Source organism: Sphaeramia orbicularis, chromosome 5 (assembly GCF_902148855.1).
Source record: "Sphaeramia orbicularis chromosome 5, fSphaOr1.1, whole genome shotgun sequence".
Taxonomy (NCBI): domain Eukaryota; kingdom Metazoa; phylum Chordata; class Actinopteri; order Kurtiformes; family Apogonidae; genus Sphaeramia; species Sphaeramia orbicularis.
In genome coordinates, this window is record NC_043961.1 from 41,606,623 (window position 1) to 41,619,714 (window position 13,092).

At 39.8% G+C, this 13,092-nt stretch overlaps 1 protein-coding gene and 1 long non-coding RNA gene across 2 annotated transcripts in view; one reads left to right on the forward strand and one right to left on the reverse strand.

The window, feature by feature from the left end:
- The window catches only part of LOC115419610 (uncharacterized), a 24,864-nt gene extending 22,142 nt beyond the window's left edge, over positions 1–2,722 (reverse strand). Inside the window, exon 1 of the long non-coding RNA XR_003935448.1 lies at positions 2,604–2,722. This is a non-coding gene — a long non-coding RNA (uncharacterized LOC115419610). The remainder of the gene's footprint in view (positions 1–2,603) is intronic.
- LOC115419600 (interleukin-17 receptor D-like) overlaps positions 1–13,092 on the forward strand; it is a 92,228-nt gene that overhangs the window by 8,568 nt on the left and 70,568 nt on the right.

Here is a 13,092-nt window from a genome sequence, read left to right on the forward strand (position 1 = left end):
ATTAATTTGGACTCTTGTGTGTTGGTGTAACCTTTAAAGTCCCATTTATGCTCAGTGTTAAATACTCATATGTATATGGATTCAGCATTCTGTCTGTCCTCTGTTTTGTTGTGTCTGTATTTCTGTCTGTCCTCTGTGTTTGTTGTGTCTGTATTTCTGTCTGTACTCTGTGCGATAGTGGATGCGATCCCAAATGGAGGAAATATTGCAGTACCACCAGGAACCATGCGGGGCCAGTGTTCAAATTTGAAGAGAATAATTTCCATAAATGATCTGGTGAAAATGTAAGAACTGATTCAGGATGACTGACAGTCTCAATATCAGCATCAGTAGTACATCCTGTCATCGCCATGTTTGTTATTTACTCTCCTCTTCTTCCTCTTCTTCTCTCAAAAAACTCTAATTCCAACACCATGGATGTAGAAACAGTGACACTTGATAACATTTGAAATGGACAAATTTATGTTAATGGGGAATAAATTGGTCTTAAAGGTGAACTCTTGTTCAGTTGGAGTCTTGTTTGTATTGAAAGTTGAGTATTTTGAAACCAGGATATTTCTAGTTCAGTTAAATTGAGCTCTGGTTTATTTTTAGTCCAGTTAAATTAAAAGTTTATACATGTTTTTGTCTAGTTGGAATATTGTAAAGTGTCATATAGTGTCTGATTCTCTGATCTGACCCAATGTGACCTTTGCAAGTTTGACATATGTGTTGCATTCTGGGATGTGGCTTTTTCTCTTGCCCTGCACACACGACAAAGAAATTATATCAATCTGCAAAAGTTTAATATCGTTTCGGCCTTTTGTCCACATGACATTGGCGTTGTTGGTGCCCTGAAATGCTATTTTTGGAAATTGGGTCCAAGAGCAGAAAAATCTCCCAATGCTGCCCTCACGTTGTCATATGGATGGGCAAAACACCAGTTTTTCGAAAAACAATGACACCATAGTACCATGTGACCAGAAGAAGAAAACCCTGGATGTAACCTCACGCACATGCTCATTGCATTCTTCTGTGTAGTGTATCCTGCGGCTCTGTCTGTGTTTGTGTATGGCGCCACATGTAGGTATGGCATACGTATTACACCATTTTAACACAGTTTTCCCGTTTCCACCTGGACGCAGATATTTCTTGAAACAATACATAAATGGAGGCAAAACTTTTAGAATCCGCAAAAGAAAAATACCATGAGTGTTATCGTCGGGATGTGACCTCTGGGCCAAATCAAGTGGTGACATGGGGACACATTTCATGTTCAATTAGCTCCGTGTTGACAACTAAATAACTTATCTCTATGTTTAATACATGTATGAATAGGTCTCAGTAAGTACTTTCACATGACATGTTTCAATTTGCAGAAATAAAATTTTGGGGTAAAAATACTTACATTTCTTCTGCATGACTCAAAATGCACATTTTTTTTTCACTTTACGCAAAGGTAGAAAACATGCTGTTCTCATAAGATCCTAAATGAAACATAGGGCTTTAGCAATGATATTTAATTACAATTGTGATCAATATTGGATTAAAATGTTGCAATGATAAATTGGACTGGATTGTACATAACCTTTCTGTATTCTTGTACTGTTGAATAATTAGGTCCTACAGATTCACAGACTTAAAATATCACTTATACAAGCAAGAAAAAAATCTTACTATTAAAGTTAGTAGTACATTTACATATTTAGTCCTTTTTCATGTTTCATTTCATATTGATAATATCTTTTTTTCTACTAGTGATACTGAAATTTTGTAAACAGTTCCATAAAATTGAGTTCTTAAGCTAAAAAAATGAGCCTATTTGAGAAATAATAGGTACAACTTTAATTTTTGACACTGATGTTCACTTTTGCTTGATCTGGCCATTCTGTGTTTAAAGAAAAAAACTGCAATCCAAGCGTGAAAACAGGAGCATTTGTGGTGAAACACAATAAAATAAGCTGCTCAGTGAGGGAGAGACACTGTGACACATTTGAAGACGTCAGGTCTGAAATGTACTCGTACGTCAACAGTGTCAGTGGATGATTGTAAAAGGTTGTAAAGACTGGATGAAGAAAACACTGAGCAAGATGCAGAAAATGTTAGTTTTAGTTAAAAATTAAATGCATGACTACAGATGTTCTGTTTACCATCTTTTTTTTATTTAAACAACTATGTAACACACCACCTGCATCATCCTCTGAAACATATTCCCACATGTAACCCTGGCTCTATGGTCCTGTTCACACCTGACATTAACACATATCCTGGGTGGTCCTAGGTAAGACCGGGCTCAGAACCCACTCTGATGGGACCACTAAAGACCAGAATCAGAGGTCCTTTGGTTCACATATGTCCACATTTGTTTACCATTGTCCCTGTTTGGACCTGCATGAACCTGTGTCCTCACTGATGCTCTAATGCAAGGTGTGAATACACTCAAAGTGGTCTGGGACAAACAGGCCCTGTTCCAGCCCATAAACCCACTCAGGATGCATTACAGGGTCCATTCCTGTCTGATCACAGAGTACGCATTCAGAGGTGGTCTGGGACACACATGTCCTCATCCTCTGTCCATGTGAACAGGTTTGCATCCTGGGTCTGCACTGCACCAACACTATCACATGTCAGACTGATCTCAATATATGCTGTTTTATGTCACACCAGTTCTTATGGCATGTGGCATGCTATACCTACACATTTTCAACCTTTCGCGCGTTATTCAACGCCATTTGATCATGTGTCAATTAGGAATGCAAATTATCGAATAATTCATTAATCATTAGTTGGTTGACCTTATGTAGCGATTAACGATTAATTGATAAGCAGCGATTTTCCTGAGAACCTGAATTTCTTTTTCAATATGGTCTATAAGAATAAAAGCTAAATATTGTTTATATACTTCATGAAAAAAGCATGTCTCATTCCTTAATGATTGATTTATTGTACCACTGGATACAGTCAGTGTTTCCTGTGGAATTCATCAGTTGATGTGACGGTGTGTAATGGGGTACACGCGCATGCGTTTCGCCGGTGGGTGGGTGGGTGGGTGCACGTGGGTGGACAGAAGAGTGAAAGCAAAGCAACCTACAAGTGCTACACATTTATGGGAACTTCTGCAACAGAGTTGGGAAGAACTTTCTGAAGAATATTTGATTTCCATTGTAGAAAGAATGCCACGAGTGTGTTCAACTGTTATATCTGCCAAAGGTGGGTACATTGATGAGTCAAAAGTTTAGAATACATTTTGGTTTCTAAATTGATTCCATGATTTCTTTTTTAACTTCAGTTGTTTATTTGTTCTATGCTTTGATTTCAGAGTACACTGAGACATTAAACTGCATCATTTTCAATGAAATTCTGGAAAAATTAGGGTGTTCTAAAACTTTTGACCGGTAGTGTGTGTGTGTGTGTGTGTGTGTGGGTGTGTATGTGTGTGTGTGTGTATATTCCCTCCTCATATAGTCTGCCATCTGCTGCAGTCATCACGTCTGCCTCAGTGGTGGAAACTGCTTCGTCCTTCAGTCCTTTGTCCGTTTTCTCTCTCACCTTCCATCATTTTTAAAGTTTCTCTCTGTAGTATGCACATAAGTATGTATCCCATCATCCTTTGGGGCTTCAGTGAGCCTCAGAGGGCGTCATGGCTGGTTGGATGTTGGATGTGAAACACGTGTGTTTCTGGTTTTTCTGGCCTGTGAAGGTATGGTGAAACCTTTTCCATTATAATGGTCTGAAGAAAATGATGAGTCCATCAGATGTGACTGTAGTTCAGTCTCAATAACATCCGTCATCCTTTGTCCCAAACTTTCAAATAACTATTTTTTTCTTTTAGAGGCAGAGATTAATCCTGCATTTTTTTAAGATACGAATGGGTTTTTTTTTCACACATGTCAAGTTTGCAGCTTGTCCAGTGTGAACACATGATGATTGTCTTTGTGTTATTTGGGGAAAAAAATGAGCGTCTTGGATTAATTGATGGTTAAAATGAACAGATGACCTCTGTCAAATGCACAGTGTCTTAGTTGGTTTACTCCGGACTAGGGATGCACCGATTCCAATACCAGTATCGGGCATTGGCTCCGATACTCAGTGTGTGTACTAGGGCTGCACGATTTTGGCAAAAAAAAAAAAAAAAAAAAAATCCAGATTTTTTCCTCTAAAAACTCGATTTTTGATTTTGATTCGATTTTTGGGTTAAACTACAAAAGACAACAGAAGTCAGCATGTCGTTTTCATGAGCAGCCCACAATGCAAGGCACTGCTCTGACCTCAAATCTTTGATGGTATCACGTGATTAACCCACAGAAGTTTATTTTTTCTTAATTAAATCTTTATTGAATGAAGTAGAGTATACAAACAATGTATTCAACAAGAAAATAACATAAGTTTGCCAGGGGGAATACACTATAATACAATGTCCAAATCAGAGCAAACACTTATGGTTTTTACAGCCTTTTTGTTTCCAGATTTATCTAACAGCTTTAAATAAAATTTAACATCTTTCAAAAAATAAATAATATTTGGTTTTGTGTTACAGAACTTACCTTTGTGAATGAAAAATTTAGCAAGTAAGAGAACTAAATTTTATATATATATATATATATATATATATATATATATATATATATATATATATATACATAGAGAGAGAGAGAGAGAGAGAGTTGTTTTGTTTTGTTTTGTTTTTTTCTGGGTATCTGGGCCCACAGAAGTGATACCAATGTAAGTCAGTGACAGGCATCAGTCGTGCGTGCATGGATCACACTAATATGAGTGAACCCATGTGGTTCTATTTAAACTGGGGGATCCGTGCGTGGAACAGACCGACCCAGGACACGCTGGAGGGATTCTATCTGTGGAGCTGGTGGATGTGTGTGGGCACAGGGCTGTCTGGGCTCCTCTGCTGAGGCTGCTGACCCCAAGACCCGGACCCAGTTCGGAAGAAGACAGTACGGTACGGATCCAGGACAACGGAAGATGAGTGATCCACATGCAGTTATATTTCAGTTGCGGGATCCGTGCGTGAAGCCACGGCTTACATTGCTATAAGTACTGCGGGCTCATTATCACATTTAAAGTCCGGTCGTTACACGGACTTCTGTGACAGACCGCTGTCACTGATAGGAGGAGGAGCCTACGGTAGCCTGCAAGTGCACAGCCCAGAGGCACGAGAGAGATGAAATCGATTTTACGATTTCCCTTTTTTAAAAATTGTTCTAATTAAAAAATCCGATTTCGATTTAAAATCGATTAATCGTGCAGCCCTAGTGTGTACTTATACTCATATTTGTAAAAGTAATCCAATACAACTGCACCGATACCACTTACGGCCGCGTGACATTCACAGTTAAGTACAGCAGGTACGCAGCAGTGGAAAAATGTGTGAGGAGTGTGAAGAGTGTAGAGATTTTTCTAAATAAATGACGGTGATAAAAGTAACGCTGACTGCAAGTAACGTTACAGACACAGACGGATACGGAGGAGCGTTCTGTTCATCCTCTGCGTACATTCCATCCGTTTTCCAGGTGCTCGCAGATACGTACCCAGACGGAGAATACCACCGGGAACCGTAGAGGTAGCAGATCTGTTCAAAGAGTGACTGTGTGAGTTACTGAAAAACTACTGACATATTTATGACAGCTACCCAGGGCTGGGCCTGTTTCTGTCCTACTTATAATACTATGGGGGTAAGGAGCGGTACGGACCGCCACCAGCGGAAGTGAAAACGAAACTTATTGCTCATTTATCTTTTCCTTACCTGCTGAAGCTTCGCTTTTAAACCTTACCAGTGGAAATGCTGCAACATTAGTGTAACCTCTGTCGTCTCCATGTTTGTTATTACTGACTTTCTTCTTCTCAAATACTTGACTTTTCTTCATGGTATTTGTCCAGTATGGTTAATTAATAGCGGCGCCCTCTGGTGGATTAATTGAGAAACGCTCATTCCAACACATTAAATGTCAGTAGCAGCACTTTGTTTCAGTCAGACTAATGACAACGACAATAAAGCACATTTACAAAAGGAACTAAGAACTAGAATGGGATTATTAAGTACTCGTATCGGTACTCGGTATCGGCAAGTACTCAAATGTAAGTACTTGTACTTGTACTCGGTCTGGAAAAAAGTGGTATCTGTGCATCCCTACTCTGGACTATTGAGAATGACATTTTATAACTATAGATGAATCAACCTGTTAACTGAGAAAATAATCAGAGACATTATTGAAAAAGAGTGGTCAGCTGTTTGACTCATGGATTGGATGTTATAACTGTTGTGTGTTAGAGTGAAACTTATTCATATTCTGGTGCTTTTCTCTGTACATTCTGGTAATAAATAGAATATGTTGGTTTGGATGGTTGGTTGATGATAATCTTTTCAATACTCACCTCTATCTGAGGAGAATTTGAACATAATAAATGAAATGGTTCATCTGGTTTCACACTTGAAGTGGACTCTGATCTGTTTACTGTTGTTGTTATTGTTGTTAACCGTTGTGTATGAGTAGTTTTGTTGCCTCTTTGCAGATGACGTGGTCCTATTGGCTTTATTGAACTGTGACCTTCACATCACACTGGGTTGGCTTAGGAGTGTGAAGCAGTTGGATGAAGATCAGAACCTCCAACTCTGCGCCAGTTTGAGTTGGGTGGAGGTGGTGGTGGAGGGAGGGGGGGTTTACGTATCCGGGGGTACTTTTGCTGAGTGGGGGGAGGATGGAGTGATGACTTTCCTGTGGTAGGTGGCTCTCTTAGAGATAGAAAAACTAAATACTCTCAGACTTGTATGTATGACATTGTGTTGTACCTTTTTTGTGACTTTTTTGTTAGTTAGTGTGTGCAGGACCAACCTAAACCCCCAGTGAAACTTTTCCTCAGTGTTGTGTGACTGTGACTCATGCTGATTTCCATGTGTGCTGTTTTTTTTTTTTTTTTTTAGAAGACAGCTGTTTGTCTTTTATAAGAATCCAATTTTGCCCATTTCCTGAGACAGAGGTAGGGGGACATTTAAAGGACAAACGGTCCCAGCAGGAGACGAGTAGTTCCTCCTGTGTGAGGAGGAGGAGGTGTGATGAAGGGTGGGGGGTCATTGAGGAGCAGTCATGCAGGAGGAGCAGCAGGTTTTGTTCCTGCGCTGGGAAATCTCTACTTGGCTGCTCCTGAACACACACACACACACACATATACACAAGCATATGCACACACACGCGCACGCTCTGAGACCTTCCAATATTATGATCTAGATATATCTTTGTATATATATGTATATGTATGTATGTATATGCATACATATATGTGTGTCTCCATTTTCACTGTTACCAGTTTACATCATGTTGCCCTGCATCTACTTTGTAATTCTCTTGTCCTGAAACCTCCAGTAGTAAAAGCGTTTCCTTCTAGACCTGGTTAGTTTGTATATATTTGGATTGGGGTTCATTTGGAGCAATGGGTTCCATTGACCTCCCAAACACACACAGATATCTGCCTCTGTCGTCCCATGTGTTAGTGTTTGGAGGTTTGTGAGTGAGACAGGAAGGCATTAAGGGGAGCAGGGCTGGGTTTGAGCCTCAGGCCTTTGAGTCATGCACTCATCAAACACACACACACACACACACACATCAAACACACATCAAACACACACAGACCCAGGTCCAGTCTGGCTCTGGTTCAGTTAAACTCCTCTGGTTACACTTAAAGTTCTTTTCGTCCTTTTCCAACATTGTGATGCCACTGACCCCCCCTCTATCAGCAGTCTGACGTCAGATGACTCTCCCACCTTTGTTTGTCAATTATTTCAGTCATTTTCAATCTGATGTGTATTCTGTTATCGCTGCACTTCTGTCTCAGAGAGAATAAAAACACTTCACTGAGCCTTGGCGTCAACTTGGGTAAATGCCAGATTTTACAAAACAGATAAAAAAAAAAGGACATTTTTAAGACAGTAAAACAGTGAAATATTCTAAGTACTGAAAACACTTAAAGTGATGTTACTATATTCATTCAAGGGTACTTTATAAATTCAAGACTAACCCATGAATTTATAGACCATTTCGATGATGGTAAACAGTGATGATGTATTTTATGGGCAGGGCTTAACTGGTGGCAGAAAGTGAAATTTGTGGTGTCAACAGTACAGGGAAGGTCTCAGGAGGGCGAAAATCAGGAGAGAAACAGTGTAATGGAAGATGCAGATGCCTTCTTTGATTACTTTAATAGTCTGTAAACAAGAGACAAGGTGTCTTTCAAAGATAAGTTGACCATTAAGCAGCAGTGTGAGGTTTCCTGATCCATACTCACTGTCGGCTTAGTGGGCGGAGCCAACGAAATGGACGAAGCTACAATGGCTGGACATCTTTTCATATCTTGTTGAAAAACCCAGTGTTTACACAAAAGAAAAGCACAAGGCATATAAATCCCTCAATGCCAATAACTTTGTACTTTGCAGTCATATCCAGGATATTGAATACCGTCTGATGGTTTTTGTATGTTGAGGAGCGATGTGGTGCTTAGTCAGCGACAATGACATAAAACGCCGTTTTACAAGACGTGGGCAATCATCGACAAGTTGACCTACCATATATTGACAGTCAACTGCACTTGCATGGCTGGGTAAGTGTTGTTTAATGTACATACTGATATGAAATGGGCACAGCAGAGCTGAGAATGCTGGATGATTTCATCAGTCCAGTCCGTCCATTTAATGGCTTGCAACCATAAGCATCTACAGTTTGCCTCAAAGGGCGTCTTCAACAACGGTATTCGTTAAAGTATTAACGGTATTCGTAAAAGTTAAGGTTGCTTCTTTTGTTTTTTTTTAGCATTTCTATTGTGACAACCTACAGCATAGCAAGACATTTTTCCTTCTCTATTCTCTCTGATCTCTCAATTTACCTCCATTGATATGCCGTGTTTTTCTGCTACCAGACTATGTGTGCAAGTGCTGTGAGTAGACCATGACGTCAACTCCGAAGTGGTCTGTTGTCACAAGCAGCTGAAAAAGTAACAAAGTACTGACTGATGCACAGTTGTCTGTCTGATAAGGAAATTTAAGATTCAAGATTCAGGAATGTTTATTGTCCTTATGTGCACATAACAAAACTTTTCTTAGAGGTAGTTCTCGGCTAGATAGAAATAAAAAAGAAAATGTAAAAACACTCAAGAATATGTACATCAATATAAAAACACTGAAGAATTAGTGTACCAGACTAAGTACAATGTATATATGTAAGGGTAGAGACTGCGATTTGGTAGGATCGGCGATTCTACCAGTAGAGACTCCGATCGTAGTCTCTACCAGTAGAAACTCCGATCAGAGTCTCTACCAGTAGAAACTCCGATCAGAGTCTCTACTGGTAGAAACTCCGATCCTGCCAGTAGAAGGGTTAGGGTTAGGGTTAGGGTTCGGATCGGAGTTTCTACCAGTAGAGATTCTGATCTGAGTTTCTACTGGTAGAGACTACGATCGGAGTCTCTACTGGTAGAATCGCCGATCCTACCAGATCGCAGTCTCTACCCTGACATACAAAGAAATGTAAAATACAGTATGTACAGGCCAGTGCAGTATGCAAAACAGTATGTGCTGTTAGGATGCAATTTTGTGCACTATTGTGTGCAATAAGATAGTAATGTATTAAGATAGAAATGGCAGTAATGCAGTATTGTCTGTGCTGCAGGTCTGATCCTGGGGTTTATACCTGGGCTTCATCAACAGAATTAAAGGTCAGCTGTACCTGGGTCCACATCTGGAACTGGTCTGAGGCCCAATCTGTGACATGAACCCTAAACGCTGTAATTGAAGCAGTTCCTCTTTAATAAGGCCCCTCTTTCACTTCCTTCCTTCCTTCCTTCCTTCCTTGTTTCCTTTCTGTCTGTCCTTCGGGCAGTATGATTAATACTGCCACCATCCCTCTCTCTACCATCTCACCTCCTCCCTTGAATCCTTTCCTTCCTTCCTAGAAGCCTGTGATGAATCACTGTTGACGTTGAACCAACTGAGCTGCAATTAAGTGTCTGATTACGACAGGAACTGATTATTCATGTGTGTTTGTTGGGATTCCCTGGGGATTTGGGCTCTTTCCTCATGTTTGATTAGTTTTCTGACCTCAGACCAGCTCCTTGATGCACATTGGCTGGTTGTTGACGGTGCTGGATGATATGCAGGAAAATATGCGTGAAAGAAAAATGGAAGATAAAACATATATGATATATACCAGGGGTGTAGGAATGCAAATTATCGATTAATCCATTAATTATTAATTGGTTGACCTTATTGATCGATTAACAACTAATTGATAAGCGATTTTCCCGAGAACCTGAATTTCTCTTTCGTTTAGGTCTATAAGAATAAAAGCTTAATATTGTTTATATACTTCATGAAAAAAGCACGTCATATTCCTTAATGACTGATGTATTGTACCATTGGACACAGTACAGGCAATGACATTTATGTAGTAGAACTAAATAAATTCTGCAGGGAAATTCAATAAAATAAATGGCTCTGAAGAGGGGCAGTTTAGAAGAAATGGGCATTTCTGCCTTCGCATCACTAGCTGACATGATGGAGCGAGATTTCAGCGGAGATCCCCCCCCCCCGCGCTATTTGCCTGTGGCCACCGGGATGACTGTGAGACATAATGTGGGACATACCTGTGGCCCAGATCAGGAGCCTGGAGGATGTTTTCAACTTCTGTCTCACTGACCAGAAAACGCTCCGATCCGATACTGCGCATGTATTTTGGCAGGGGTGCACCACTCCCACAAATAGATGGGCCAGTCTGCATTTCGCTCCACCATGTCCCTAAAGCGATTCTAAGTCATCAACACCCTGATCCAGTTCAATGACCAGCTGTCCCAGCTGCGGCATCACAGTGTGGAAAAACCGGCAGCTTTCGTACAGGTGTGGACAGGGTGACTCCCCCGTTATTCAGCTTCAGCAATGAAGCTTAGTTTGGGCAGTGGCGCCTCCTACTGTTGGCACCACAAATCCCGCCATGGAAAAGGGCAATTAACTGACAGTTAATAATTTAATCAAGCAAATTCTTATCGACAGTTAATTGATAGTCAATTAATTGTTTACATCCCTACAGGGGTGTCAAACTCATTTTGGTTCAGGGGCCATATTTAGCCCAATTTGATCTCAAGTGGGCCAGACGAGTAAAATAATAACATAATAACCTATGAATAATGACAACTCCAAGTTTTTGGCTTTGTTTTAGTACAAAAAACCCCCCATGAAATTATTAAAATATTTACATTTCCCAAAAAAGATGTGAATAACCTGAAAGATCTGAGATTTCATTCAAAAAATTTGTGCAGTTTTAGCAATATTCTGCCTCAACTTATTTATGCATGTACATTTACACCCAATGTTATGCAAATATTTGGTAACAGGCAGAATATTGTTAAAATTTTGGAGTTTGGAACTAAAATAAGAACTTTCTACAATATTACATCCCAGCTTTTTATCAGTTCAACTTACAGATCACAGTGGATCTGTAAATGCACAAAACCTGTGGTAACAGGCAGAATATTGTTACAATTGCACGTTTCAGTTTCATATTTTATTTTTATTTAGGTATTTATTTTATTGTGGACAGTTTGTAAATATAAATATTTTCACAGTGTAATGTTATTTTTTTACTTACATTTTTTTCACAGAATTTTTCAAGAAGAAAATTTGTAGTTGTCATTATTTGACATGATTTTGACAACCTCGACTCTTAATATCTTCAGTGTAATTTTTACACTTTCATCCCACGGTCTGGACTGGAATCTCTGGCTGGCCGCATGTTTGACACCCCTGACATATACATACATATAATATATGATATATCGTATACACATATATGATATATCATGTATCATATGATAGATGCATGAAAAAGGAGTCACTCATAACACATCTTTGAGGCCTTTTTACGGAGCTGAAATTTCTGTCTGTCTGTAAAGTGATACTTAGTGCCACTGAGAAACACCTGGCAACAGGAAGGAAGAGATGTCTCCTCTTTTATCTCTTCACTCCAGAAAAATGTTGAGTTGTACAGTGTGTAATTATGGACCTGTGGGCGTGGTTGTGGGCGGAGTGAGCAACACCAGTGCCAATGTTTTACTTCCATTTTTTGAAATATTGTTTAATTCATCCATTTATTTTCTGAGGGGGCATGTTCTGGACGTGCCACCAGTTCATCACAGGGAGACAAAGACAGACGAACAACCATTCACTGTCACATCCACACCGACTGGCCATTTAGATGAACCAGTTAACCTGTTTAACCTGTTAACCAGTTTATGCATGTGTTTGAACTAGTGATGTCCTGATCTGGATTTTTTTGCTTCCGATTTTATCTGATTTTTTTAGGATTAGTTATGCAGATACCGATCCGATACCGACTTTTTACAGTGAAATTTTGATTGAAATTTGAAGTCATGTTGTGCATGTAGAGTCTGCAGTGTTTGGCCTTTGAAAACATGGCGGAAGGCACGGCCAGTGCTCCAGAGATTTTTTCCCCCCATGTAGCCAGGGATTTTTGAAAACTGCAACTTTTCTCTGTGTTTGTGTCTATAGTTTGTACAACAATGACAGGCATGCACACTGAAAAGGAAGGCTTCTAAAAACTCCAACCACAGTGGAGATTTGTGCAAATCTTCATTTTCGTGTTTGCTTGTAAATAGAGGGAAACATGAAAATGGAGATTTGCGGCCAGACGAAGGAAATACTCTACCAAGTTCACATGTGATGATACAGTTCAGACAATGGAGTTGATAAGTGAAGTCACAAGTATTGAATGAGAAAATATGGAAGTTTGGTAGCAAATGTTAGCGAGTGTTACAGGTGGGGTGCAACATGTTTTCCTGGAGCATTTTTTACTATATTGCTTAAAATCCCCTTCACACCCCGATTACAACCAATTAATTAAATGCTCTAACACAAAAACAAAAAAATGTAGTCCCCTGTGGAGCGGACAGGACTGAAAAAAACACCATCCAATCAATTTAAGTGCCCAAAATAATTGAATGGCGATATCACACTCAACTGCCATTTGTCCATCCCCCCTCTGCGCGTATCCCTCTTCGTGCATGAATCGTGCGTTCTCAGAGGCTTGGAGCACTTGTTCAGGA